This window comes from Hirundo rustica, chromosome 9 (genome assembly GCF_015227805.2).
Source record: "Hirundo rustica isolate bHirRus1 chromosome 9, bHirRus1.pri.v3, whole genome shotgun sequence".
NCBI lineage: Eukaryota > Metazoa > Chordata > Aves > Passeriformes > Hirundinidae > Hirundo > Hirundo rustica.
The window spans coordinates 5,696,692-5,710,203 of NC_053458.1; the positions used below are offsets into that span (position 1 = coordinate 5,696,692).

Here is a 13,512-nt window from a genome sequence, read left to right on the forward strand (position 1 = left end):
CAACTGCTAGAGCAGCCAATCCTCATTTCCACAAGTTTTTGATGCAGGAATTTGGATTAGTCCCAACACGATCAGATTTGGCCATCTCAGGACTTCTCATGGCCATCTCAGGCCACGCTGGCCAGCAGAGCTGAGGTGGCCATGCCCTTCACAGCAGTAAGCTTTTGCAGAGATAACCTCAAAGATTTTTCTCTCTAGGAATATCTAGCTACCTGATGGAATCTAATTAACCCTGACATAGACAGCTATTTAAAAAGTATTGAACCATTTCATGTTCTCAGCATTTGCACTTCAGGAATATCCTAAAGGAAAAAGAGGAAGGATTCATTGTGAATGCCGTCCCCTAATTTGCTTCATCTTTTCCTCTCAAGAGGAATAATCACCAATGAGAAGCAGTGAAAACTGCAAATGGTGTGTAAGAATAAGTGTAATATGCAGCTATAAATTAAAATGTCCATTTGCCATGGATAAGAGCTAGTAAAGAAACTCAGTGAAGCAGGACAGCTTTGCTCTCATCAAAATCAGAGCAGAACCTGTCTGTCAGAAAACAAAATAGTCTTTGTTCAAGCAGACCATTACACTGCTTTTTACACATTCTTTGCACTTCTTAACCACTCCTCAAAGCATCATAAACTCCTGACGTGTTCAAACCATTTCCAGGTAAGAAGAGAGACACTTCACAGGAAAAGGTAATAAAGCAAGTTTGTCTTTACTTTTCATGTTCTGAGTAAATTAACTAGTCTCCTTATTTGTGTGGTTTGTTTTTTGTGGGTTTTTTTTCCTTTAGCATGTGTTTCAGAAATCAATAAATAGCCAGTGAATTTCTTCCATTCAGATTACTTTAATCAGTGCAATGCCTGAATCAACTCCTTACCAACAGATTTTCATGGAAGATGTGCAGATGCTGCACTTAGGGACAGGGTTTAGGGGCAGACTCGGCAGTCTTGGGTTAATAGTTGGATTTGATGACCATAAAGGTCTTTTCCAACCTAAATGGTTCTTTAATTCTACGCAGAATTGAAGTCTCCACCCTGCTACTCTCAGCTAGACATGCCCCCACGTACCAGAATCACCCTTCTCCTGGTACTCTGCAAATATTAGAGGCTTTGCTGGAGAACTGTAGAGGCAAACAGAGCATTCTGAGGCAAAGCTACCAGCAGCTTTCATGATGAGCAGTTTTGGATCCTTGCTTACTCATTTCAGTACCAATGGATGTTTGCTTCTCTGTTTTCTGCTGAGGTAGTTTATTAATCAAAGTATGAGTTGATCTGCAGTTGATATTTTCCATAAATATTTGTGGGAACTGTGAGAGATGGACAAAACTCTCTAAGCATCTCCCTGCTTTTCATACAGTCTTGCTATTCGGGATCCCTCTCTCCTGTAAATACCTGAAAGGCAGTTCTCTACTCCAAGACAGCCACCTGGGTCCCTTCCAACAGCAAATAGCAGGAACACATGTTGCTGCAGGGTGGAATCTCTCTCCAGGGCCAGGAGGAATAGCCAAGTGCTGGTTGCTGTCTGTTATTTCCACTGGCTACAGGAGAAGTGTGGACAAATAGCTGAAACCAGCTAATTTTTAGATTGTGAAAAGGAGAGTGAGACAAACATGCCCTTTGCTTCCGTATCTGTTTTGCTTTGCTGTTAGAAGTTTTGCTTGGTTTTACGAGATATAAGCAAGACTTCTTGCTTTCAGGAAAAATGCAGGAAGATTAAAGAAACGTCCTTCCCCTATTGGCACACTGTTATTCTTCCCTAGCCCTCTACTACTGTTTTGTTTCGGCTCCTTCCTGCAAAGCACCTGGCAGCGGGCATGCTGAGGTAGCTGCTGGATTGAACCAAACCTTTGAATGAGTTCAGGATGGAAATTCAGCAATACTGAATTCAGCACTCCTGATGTTAGAAGTGAATACTGAACCACACACAGGCATGCTGCCAAGAAGTTTACATTTATTCTTGCCCTTCCTCAATCACTAGTTTGAAAGAACATCTGCTCCACCCATCTACGCTGCGGTATGAAATTCACGTTGGGCTGTTATTTCCCTTGACTGGCTTTTGCTTTTAACAAGAGAAGCATGAGCAGAACCCTAGTGCAGTGCTCTGTTCCTGTGATAGCAGGATAAGGATAGCAATCCTTAACTAGAACCACAGACTGCAAGGGGTCTCTATGAATTGATACCATTGCTACCAAATAGCAATGAAGGAGAGGAAAAAAAAAAAAACCCAACTTTTAAAAATGAGAGTCTAATTGTAGCAGCATTGTTGCCTTGCAGGACTCTCAGAAGAATCCAGAATGGAATGTGTTACAGGCCCCACCTGATGCTGGGAGAGACAATGCCTTTAACACATATTTGCTGTGTTGTACCTATTTTGCTTGTAGGGCAGGGTTTGGGTTGGGAGGAATGGACTGAGTGGGGAGTTATGGGTGATGTAAACTTTAAACTAGCTTAGTTCATCTTTAATTTTTTTTTTAAAACTTTGAGCAGTGTATGATTCCACGTACAGGATCACAGAAGGTGAATGGTGCTAGAAGCCCATGGGCTGCGATGGGAAGGAGGGAGGACATGCTGCTTCAGTACCATGGGCTGGTGCAAGCCTAATGCCAAAAAAAGGTGGTAAAACAAAGGGGGCTGGAAGAGACTGGGAGCAGGAATGTATAATGAAGTTACCACCTGGACAGCATGAAAAAACTAAAAGTCATAAAAGTCATAGAAATCACGCTAAAGAATCTGGAATAGTGAACTTGACTCCTACGCTTCTTAATGTGTCCTTACCTATCCCAGTGTCACTGATGCTCATTTGCATAAAAGGATGCTTTATTTTATAAGAGCAAATGATTTCTCAGCTGGCCTCTGCATCTGCTCCCTGCTCATTTAGATTAATGGCATTTATGGGTTTTCTTTAAAGAAATTGTTGTTGCAGCTTTCCCATGGTGCCAAAAGAAAGATGTCTATTGCTCTTCATGCTAATACTATCATTTTTAAAAGTCTAAGTTGTTTTTTAATTCATTTAAACTGGGAATATGAGTAGCAAAAGAGAACTAATTTTGCATTGCATAAAATGAAGATGAAAGCACTTTGGTGGAGTTTTGATATACTCTTAGGAAGCATTTTTAAAATACCCATATTCCCAAAATGTACATGTACACATTGAGGATCAGTTGCTTGTTCAAAGGAAAATTTATTATAATTTATACTGTTTGGCTACTGAAACAATCTGCTTTCTTCTTCCAGTAAGATTCTAGATTATCCAAAAGGATCAGAGTCAGATGTTTATTCCAGTGGATGTAGTCATCCACTACCATAAGCTTTCTTGTGCCTCTGGATAAGAATTTTATGCCCAACATTAAAGATGGTCACATTTTTAGCATAACTTGCAACAGCCCTGTCTTTCTCTTTGGAGGGTGCTAGGCCAGTTCCATAGGAGGACTGCATGTGGTCTGTACATAATCTGCCAGATCCACTAACATCCTGTTAATTAGAGCTGCTTCTGTAAATTCAGGAATAAAGTAGCCTAATCTCTGTCTCACTGAAGTACCAGATACAGTAGCTCATCCATAATTTGTGCTTCAAGTTCTTTATTTCATCCTGGTGATGAAGACTACAGTGTTCATCAAAATTCCAAGCAAACCTGGAGAATTTAGCCAGTGGCCTGGTGTATTGAGGGAGGTAACAGCAGAGCAGCTCTCTGGTGAGTGTGCGTAAGGCAGGGGCAGTGCCCAGGCTGTACACTTGGATGCCTTCTCTTGCAATCCTCTGGCACATTCAGAATGGGCCTTTCAGCTTTTTAATCAGTGGTAAACTAGAGAGGCAATCCAATTTGTTAATTGTCTAGGAAGAAGAATAAAACAAAGTTCCTACCATTTTGTTGAGCAATTTGGTTTTCATGATCTCCATATCTATATTGCTGATTAATTCACATTTCCAGCTGCCCTTCACATTCCCCATGAATTTAACTCACTCTAATAATTTTGTATCTTTTAGAATTTGATTTGACTGGGGCAATTTTTGTTTCTAATTTGGAAGGCAAAGGCAGATATGGCTTAGCATGACATTAATACACCTCAACACTATTTATTCAGTTTTCATCTGGCCACTGAGGAATTCTTTAGCAGCTGAATGTCAGGTTTCAACAAAATGGTTTTTTTAGAAAAGCTGTTTTAGTTCAGTCCTTTGCCCTTCTGAGCCACATAAATAAAGCTAGAAAACTGAACTGCTATTTGAAAACTGGGTATTGGAAGACAAGATGCGTACAAAGGCAGTTCCCATACTTTTTGTATTGCTCAAAAATCACATAGTATTCAAACTTGCAGCATTGTACTATTCCAAATACTAAGCCAGTGGGATTATATTCTAGAATTTTGCTAAGGGAGTTATGATACACTTTCCTTGATAATTGGTACGCATAATTAGATTATATTTCATTTAAAGAAGGCAGCTAGCAAGAAGAATTCTGACTCCAATCACATTAATACGTACTAAGCAAGATTTTTCATTACATCCAGGTATCTGGAGATGCAGCAAAGTGCTTAATTCACCTGGTCTGATGGAGAAGTAGGCTACAGTCTGTTTGATAAACCTCACTTCAACTCACTTAAGACCAGTCCACGTTTCTTTTCTGTTTTCCTGCTCTCTCCTGAGCTCTCCCTGCCTGTGGTTCAGGCTGGCTGTGAGCCACACAGCACAGTCCCGAAGCTGAGCAAATGCAGATATCAGCCCAGACCCAGGGCTTTGCTAAGCCATTGTTTGGAGATGGTATTTTCCTAGCAAGCAGAGTGAGGTCATGTCTGCTCATTAAAAAAGTGTAGGCAGACCGTTGGATCCAAGGTAATGTCAGTTATTCCTCGAAACTGCTGGCACATGGAGTGAAGCAGAGATTAAAAGCAAATATGGCCTTAACACGCCGTTATGAGTTGTGCTGCTTGGGGCTTGGCAAATGTTCCCATCCAGAAAACCCCCAGGGATTGTTCTCATTCTGCCTATCAGGCCCAGGACCATAAATCATTACACTAGAAATAAGGAGCACTGGAAAACATCAACATTATTTAACATTGTAGAGCTGTTTCTTCAGAGAAAATAGAGTTGCTACAAGATGAAATACAACTTATGGATTTGGGATGTACTTTTGCCATGGCCACAAGATGAAATACAACTTATGGATTTGGGATGTACTTTTGCCATGGCAAACCAAACCTGGGGGACAATGTGTATACAGAAAATGTTAGTGAGTCAACTTAGTGCCAGCTTCCTTTCATTTTCCTTAGCCTGCTGTGCTGACTCCAGGCCCCAGCTCTGGATTTTACTGCTCTGGAGTCCCTGGAGAACACTTCTAAATGTGGCAGATAGCCGGGAAACAGGACATCAGCTCTTATTGATCTTCCACCTCCACCCTGGCTAGACAAAATCCCCTGCCAATGTGCCCCTGGGTATTTTCCAGGGCTGGCCTTGCACTGGAGAGCACAGAGCACAGAGCAGAAAATGACATCAATCTTTCCAAGTAAAAAACAAGACTAAACGTTTCTCAGTTTCTTTATGTGAGCAGCACATCACCTTGGTAATTAGTGATGTTGGGGAATGCTTTTTTGAATAGTAAACACCACTGGAGGTGTTTAGAAACAAAAGTTTTCAACCTAGGTCAGACACAGAGGATTAAAAAAAGCCACAACTGTTTATGAAGTATTACTGGGTAACTGGCACTGCTTAAAAAACAAAGGAAACACAGGGGAAAGCTATTATACACATTATTAATTTATGGAATTTGATCTTTAGATATACTTTAATGCCTTTGTGAGGCATCAATAATACTTTAGTACTGTTAATGCCACAGTATTTCATCAGTTTACCCAGTAACAATCATATATTAATACAGAAAACACATACCCTGTAATGTTTTTTATTCTAATATCTTATAAATCTTTATTCACATAGGTGCCTTCTTTAAAGTCCTTAGATAGAAAAGTAAGAACAAATTATGAATTACTTTAAATGAAACCAAGATGGTCCAAGTTTTACTTTACTTCACTTCCTTTTCCCAAGTATTTTTTATTTTTGTCTGCACCAATTACCAATCACAACTACAAGCAGTCCTAAGCCACCTCTGACGAGATGCTTACTTGAGATGCTTACAAAAGTAATGAGATTTTTAAGTATCTGGTTTTGCCCTTGGGGTTCGGCTGTGGGTAAGATCCCTAACATGCAGATTTGCACACCCTCCCCACCAAAGAGCACACAGCATCTTTCCTTTTTTAATTTCCAGAAAAAAAAAATTGTTTTAAATCTAGGATTATGGGCAGGTGTGGCCACAAACAAATTTGGGAAGGTGAAGTAATTGCTGTTTGCTGAAAGTAATTGCTTCCTGTTACGATTACCATAGCAATTAATGTAATTCTCTCTAATACCATCGGGAATAATAGAGTTAGTGGAGAAAAACAGCAAACAAACACCTTTGTCTGCTCTGCAAAACAGATTAGTACCAAACCTGCCTTGTTATAGGGACAGCAGGAGAGCGGCATCGTCATTAGCACTTCACTTTCTTGCTTTCAAATGCTTGGCTTAGTCGAAGTCATAAGAGACAATTCAGTTTTTGTCACTTAGCAACCGTAACTGGGTTCGGGAGCAAAGCAATTTGCAACAGACAGTACTTGACCATCGCAGCACATCTACAGCCACTCACTCCTGTTTGAATTGCGGGAGTCTGGGCACAGAAAAACAACCAAAGCACCTTTTAGAAGAAGTGTTCGCATTCCATTTTCCAAGGTGTTAGAGGAACTTCATCTTCCCCTGATTTCCCACCGTCCCATCATCCATACAGATGGGTTTTTGGAGAAGTCCTTGAGACGGGAAGCACACAGGTGAGCACCTAAGGCTGTCTCAAGGCATCTCGGTGCTGATGCCACCCAAGTCAATTGCAGTGAAACACTCACGTACCGTGGATGTCACAGAGGACCACTCCTTCTGGGTGTTCACTTGTATCACCTCGGTGTTTTCCAGTTTCAAGTAGGTACTTAGGAAATCCTTGGATAAATAGGAAGTTTTGAATGAAAACATGACACAATGAAATAATGAAAAAATTACTGTAATTCTACGTTCCTTGTAAATTATGGGACCTGGGGTCTTCAACAGTGGTAGACAAATCAAACATTGGTGATGAAAATGCTATTCCTTTTTATAGAAGTTCTCCAAGTAACTCCATTTTAGAAGGCTCACAATATGTAGTTAAGACTCAAGGCCTAATTCTGATACAGGTTGGAGCCGTTCACACCATGGGCTCTCAAAGACTCAATTTAAGCAGTGCATATAGGGCAGCAACAGGCACATCCTGCTCTCAGCTCTGAACTGATAAAAGCACTCTTGACTCACATAGCATTGTCCAGGAGTGACACAATTGTGTACTTTTCTAGGAGTTGAAACACAATCTCAAAAAAGGTTTGGTGGATATTACAGGAGCTCCTAATGGAAGCAAAAGCCCAGTGCAGCTGGTCTCAGAACACTAATGGACGAAGAGAATTTTACTCTGATATTCCAGCATTCAGCTAAACCATTCAGTTCTGGAAGACTGAATAGATGTAGTTGAAAATCACAGTAGCCAAGTATTTCTCATTACTTTTTGCTGCTGAAAATGCCACGGAAAATGGAGGAAATTACCTTGGCTGGGGCATGCAACACTTGCCTGGAAGTCCTTAAGTATTTTGTTCAGCTCCAGTACACAGAAAATAAAAACGTCTGAACAAATTTATTGAGGGTTTAGTTCTCTGCTTGTCACACTCGACAGCAAATCTGTGACTGGCTGGAGATTGGTGCTCTGTGGGCAAGGGCAGGTCTCTCTTGCCACACCACCCTGGCACATCTCTGGCACTGGTGATCTGCTTATCGATCACTGCTGAGTGATCCAGCTTTACAAACATCATCTGCAGGGATGCAGCAGAAAGGGACTCAGCAGAGGAAAAGTGGAACAGCAGCTGTGGGGCCTTGGCAGCTGAAGAGCAATGCTTCCCCTCAAAGCAGCTCCTGTGATAGCAGCGTCACAAAAGTCTACATTCGCCTGAATTAGTACAAGACCCAACAACAGTCTTGGTATATTAGACATGTGGTAATTATGTTCTATAGAGAAATAAAATGACATTTAATTTGTCTCTAATAATGTAAGTGCACCATGAAACTGCTGTATTTCCTTATGCTAAAGTAAGCAGCAAAGATTGTGATGATATTTTTGCTTTAAGAAATATTGTTCTTTTTAAACTTACGTTTCTCATTAACACAAAATAATGGGTAACCACAGATCCAATTGTCAGGCTCAATTTATGCTTAATGACACGTGAATCTGCTCCTTAACTGCCAGAGAAATGCGGACTTCTGGGTGTTTCCTTCCATTTCTTTCTTAAGCAGGTGCAGCATTCCTGCCTCCTAAAGATTTATTCTTTAAAAGGCTGTCATGTACCTTTAATACTGAGGGATCCTGCTCTTCCTAGTCATTAGACTGGAAAGCCTTTGTGCTACACAAACATTTGTTAAAATATTCACACTCCAAACCTGTTTCAAGACATACCTTATAAATATTCAGATGATCTTAGATTCTGAAAGTTACCAGGGATTAGTCTAATATTTTCCAGCCAAACCCCGGAGTTTTAGGTACTGAACTGAATCATGATGTACCTGAAAGAAAAGAACAAATTGGAAAAGTGTAAATGTTAGGGGAGGTATGACACAGAATCCAAAACTTCAGATACTTTTTCCTGAATCATCTTATTCTATGAGACCTGAAATCTATGCAAACACCATTTCCTCCTGAGGCAGGAAGAATTTGAAATCTAGAAGGCTGGAAAATAACTCTCCCAAAAAAACCTTTCTCTCACATCTCTGCTGCCATGTTAGATGCTAGAAAAATACAGGAGTGTGTGAAGGCCTGGGTGTGAGCACCTGACAGTGCCATGCTCCTGGGTGACCTGGCACTCCTGCCAGTCACAGGGTGACTGCTGAGCAGGGCAACCTGAGATCCAGCAGCTGCAGAAGGAAACATGGAAACAACCTCACTGAATTCTTTGCTACAGCAGCACACACCTGCATCCCCTCTGGATTGATAAGCCCCGGGTGGAGAATGGCTTTGTCTTCCCTGGTCCTTCCTTTCCTCTTCCTTTTTGTGCTTTTCAAATAGGACAAGGAAACAGATGGTCCATCCCTGGCACTGCACCTCACAACTTTGCCCAAATGAGCCTGAGCTGCAGAATTTTTTGTAGGTTATGATGAAGCTGGACATGGCTATCTATTGGCCAGTGTCCTTGACAGGACAGATCCACGCCATTTCAAACATTTTGTCTGTGGTGTAAATGACCAGACAGAACAATGCCTTCCACAGGCTTTCTGTCCTCAGAGTCCTTCTAACTCCATCTTTTGGAGTAAACTCTTTTTAGTGTTCATGCTTGTCGCTCCTGCCTATTTCCCTTTCCCTGCCCGTTACCACGTGGGATAAGCAATGCATGCTGAGTACTGCTCAGATACAGCTCAGTGATCTGCCAGTGAATTCCTTCTGTGGGTGTTTGAATTCCCCAAGAGCAACTTACAGATTTAATTTAGTCCCATTATATCACTGAAACAGAACTCTGCACTTTCATTTTCCTCTGTCCTGGGATATCTCATGTTTCCTTATGCTATTCCCAAAAGCGGCTGCCCAGGACGTCATGTTTTGTGATGGTTTTATTTTTGGCTGGCTCATAATTAAGCGTTAGCTGGTGAGTTAAAGTATTATTCCACATCCCTTGTCTAGCACTACAGAGTAGACTGCTCAGTGCTTTACAACTTCTTTTTAAAAAATTATTATTTAAGATATTGCGATATTCTGAATAACTTAGAAAATTACTTTATTTGACTTTATTGCATGCTACCACTGAGGACTCTTCAGGCTCCTCACGCTACCTGCTGTTGCCAAGCTGATAAACATGAAGCATTGCCTGTAGATAACCTGCAAGGAATATTATTTCTCTCAAGTAGCACAAGCTCTCTAGTTGTGACGTATTAGAGGGATCTTGGCGCCAGCCGCCACCCATTACCATAATAATCAGCAGCAAAGGGAGGAGGCAGAACCAAAACCACAAACCCAAAAACTCATCAAAGGTTGAAGGAAACCACGGTTTTACCACAGTGGTGTTGGACCAGCTGTACCAGAAGCTTCCTGCTCGGGCTCAGGACGTTCATCCTCGGGGCAGAGGTGAGGACCTGCAGGACAAATTACCATTCCACCATCTTTTCATCCAAAAGATTTAACCAGTCCTCATGACCTTTGCTTTCCCAGCTCCTGCCTTCCCATGGCAATGGAGAAAAGAAAAAATACAATATGTTCACAAATTACACGATCTAATAACTTGTACCTTAGAAGAAACATATTACTCAGAGGTGATCTGTGCATTTAGTCATTAGAGCCAACAACTTCAGCACTTGGTTTCCTAATGTAGCTCAAAGTGTTCTTATTACTCTTTTAGAACACATGTATTGCATCAATGCATAATCTATTTCTTGGAGTTACCTGTTAATTGTGGAGAGATTCTGAATTTGTTGTCTTCATCATGAATAAATCCATATATTTCACTTACAATTTCTGGCTTTTCATGCTGCAAGAAACACTCAGACACAATCTTATGTGACATTAAAGTCATTGCACCATGTCTCTCAACATCACTAAAAAAATGAATCATCTCTGCTTAAAAATGCAAAGAAAAGTTTCCCAGCCGCATTATTTTCTCCTCTGGAGAAAGGATTTGGGGATCTTTTTTTTAAAAGGACAAAATGAAAACCAACATTGGACTGAAAGAACAAGGATTTCCTTTACCTTTTAAAAAACCAAATGCACAAATACTGATTTTTCTGTTATTTTGCCTCACTTCTTTGCAGCTAAAATGTCTCTTTCAAAAAAACAGTTACTGGAGGGTGAGCCAGTCTATAAAGCTCAGGTGGGGTGAAAAATTGAGTTTCGAAACTTTGCAAACAAGTTGCTCTGAGCCAATTTCCCCACAGCTGAATCTTTGCCTTGTTTGTTCTCATTTCCCACAGGTAGTTATGACATTGGCAATTTGAAATAACTTGCTGATATTCAGCATGTTGTTTTATTTTCTCTCCTATAATCGAGTTGTGCGGGTTTGACATTTTGATTCAGCACTGTAAAAAAAGCAGATCCAATATACTGAAATTTCTGTGGTTGATTCAAAAACACCGATTCAGTTTCTCAGTACATTCATTAAGGGAAGCACACATAACCTTACATTTGCTTGCAGAAACAAGTAGCCATTCAGCAGGAACAAGAGGAGCATCTCACTCTCCCCGGAGTAAGTCACAGCTTTGGGCAGGGATGGATCTGACCTGAGGCTTGATTTCCACAAGGCTTTTCTGTTTTGGAATACAGTCCCATGAAAGCCATTGCAGAGCCACTCCAGGACTCTCTTGATCCTCTATCAACACCTGAAAGGTTTCCACCTGCTACATGCTATGTGAGAGAAGAGGGAGAACAGAGGCAGCAATAATGGCAAAGGACCAGGTCAATGCGAGGTGTTATCTGTGAAATCCAGATTATCATCGCAAACATGAGAATTGACAACATAAAATGTTCATAAGCCAGCTGCTCACTCTCCTCTGTTTCTGGGGACAAACCCCAGCTCTTGCTTCTGCCCACCCTTTTGGAACTGATTTTGCCTGGACAAGGGCTCAGGTTGGACTTGTCCCTCTGCAGAAGCTCATCCACAGCCAACCAAAGCCAGAACAACCCATTTTCCCTCAAAACCTCTAGGTTACACTGCATGACCCAGCTGGCAAAATGCTCAGCACTGCTGATGGAGCAAAGAAAATAATCATGGTCCTTAATACCTTCTTGCCACCAGCTTCTTTTTAACCTGGGGGAAAGGGAAGCTGTGGTTTCATAAGATACTCTTCAGCTTTAGTGTCCTGAAACATCAGATGCAAAAATGTGCTTATATGCATCTCTTTGAACCTACACTGTTTCCACTAATCAATTTCACCACTCTATTTTGCTGCTGCCATCAAAATGTACTCTCAGTATATAAAGCAAGGCTCTTCAACAGTTTTTCTAAAGGATGTGCATTGGGAAAAGCATAGGAATAATGGACAGGATTAAAAAGATGTTTTCAAGTAGGTGGTTTATAATACATGTGAAATCTAAATTTCAGTATACTCATTTCAGAGATGCCTGGGTAGGTTATTCCCATACAAAGGCATCTTATACACACTCTACACACAGATCTGAATCACTTACCTCTTCCTGTGTACCACACTCAGAATGATAGGAAAGGGATGCTAAGTGCAATAATCCCACTGAGCACTAGAAACCAATATCTGTTCCAAAGATCCAGAAATAAATGGTGTTGGGAACTCGGAGAGATCCTGATGGTAGTTTTTCAGATGAGGCTTTTAAGTTTTTCAACCTCTTTCTGCAGCAGAGATTTCTTTTTTTTGAACCAGACATACCTTCAGATGGCTCAGAGTCGATTCACCAAAACCCAGTCCACTGTAGAATTCTGTCATCCTCTGCTTTTAATACTGTATTGGTGGATCTCTACCCCACTATTCAGCTTCTCTTAAAATACGTACTTTTTTCTTAAATTCCAAAACTGCCAAAGAAATTACTACGAAAAGAACAAGAGCACTTCAAAATCTATTGGACAATTTTTTAAATTCCTCACTTCACATTAAAAGACAGGATTTCTGTGAGCTTCCGGCTAACAGAACAGAACTTTAAAGCTTCTCATTTTTATTCCTAGGAAAAAGCTGAACCTTTTATGCTTTTCCTGCCTCAATGACTCCAAAACTTGAAGGATGTAACAGCTGTGAGGATCTCTAGCATTTGTCATATTATGAAAATAATTAAAACAGGCCTTAGCTTCATTCAGTTAAACTGTGACTTTCCTTTGGTCTTCCTTCCTTAATTTAAAAATTGTGAAGGAAAAAGCTTTCAGAAATTATACTTAAAAGTGATTAATTATGAAAATCATTAGGTACTCGACTGATTGTGTGGCAGCATTGATTAGGTGTTCTCTACTTAGACCCAAAGCCAGATTAAGTAACACAAGTGAACAGTTATTTAGATCGCAGCATCTAGAGAATGACAAAAGTAGATCATTTCTTGCAGTGAGCTGCCACCTCTGCCAGCGTGACTCCAAAGGAAGAAGCAGCCAGGCCCAGAAGTGCCAGGGGGAATCAGGCAGCCTGGTCCCACTGAAACCCATCAGGGGCTGCTGCTCTGCTGGTATCTGTGTGTGCACAGACACAACCACACTTTCTACATCCCATAGTCTGAGAGGCCTAGTTCACACGACTTCTATTTTGGGCCTATGATTAGAAAAAAACTCCTCGATTTTGAAGAAGAGTAAGAAATGCTCACAGCAACTCCTGGGAGTTTTAGTAGCTTCTGTACAGCTGATGGCACAACAGCCCTGAATTTGCTTTACGTGGTAATTTAAGCAATTTAAGGCTTAAAATGTTCCCAGGGCAAAAATTGGGGCTATGTCTAACAAGTACA

At 40.9% G+C, this 13,512-nt stretch overlaps 1 long non-coding RNA gene across 1 annotated transcript; it reads right to left on the reverse strand.

The window, feature by feature from the left end:
- Window positions 1-6,056: 6,056 nt before the first annotated feature.
- LOC120756683 (uncharacterized) lies at window positions 6,057-8,626 on the reverse strand. The gene is made up of 3 exons (XR_005702209.2): window positions 8,542-8,626; window positions 6,924-7,010; window positions 6,057-6,690 (listed from the first exon to the last, which is right to left on the reverse strand). It is a non-coding gene; the product is annotated as an uncharacterized LOC120756683 (long non-coding RNA).
- Window positions 8,627-13,512: the final 4,886 nt, after the last annotated feature.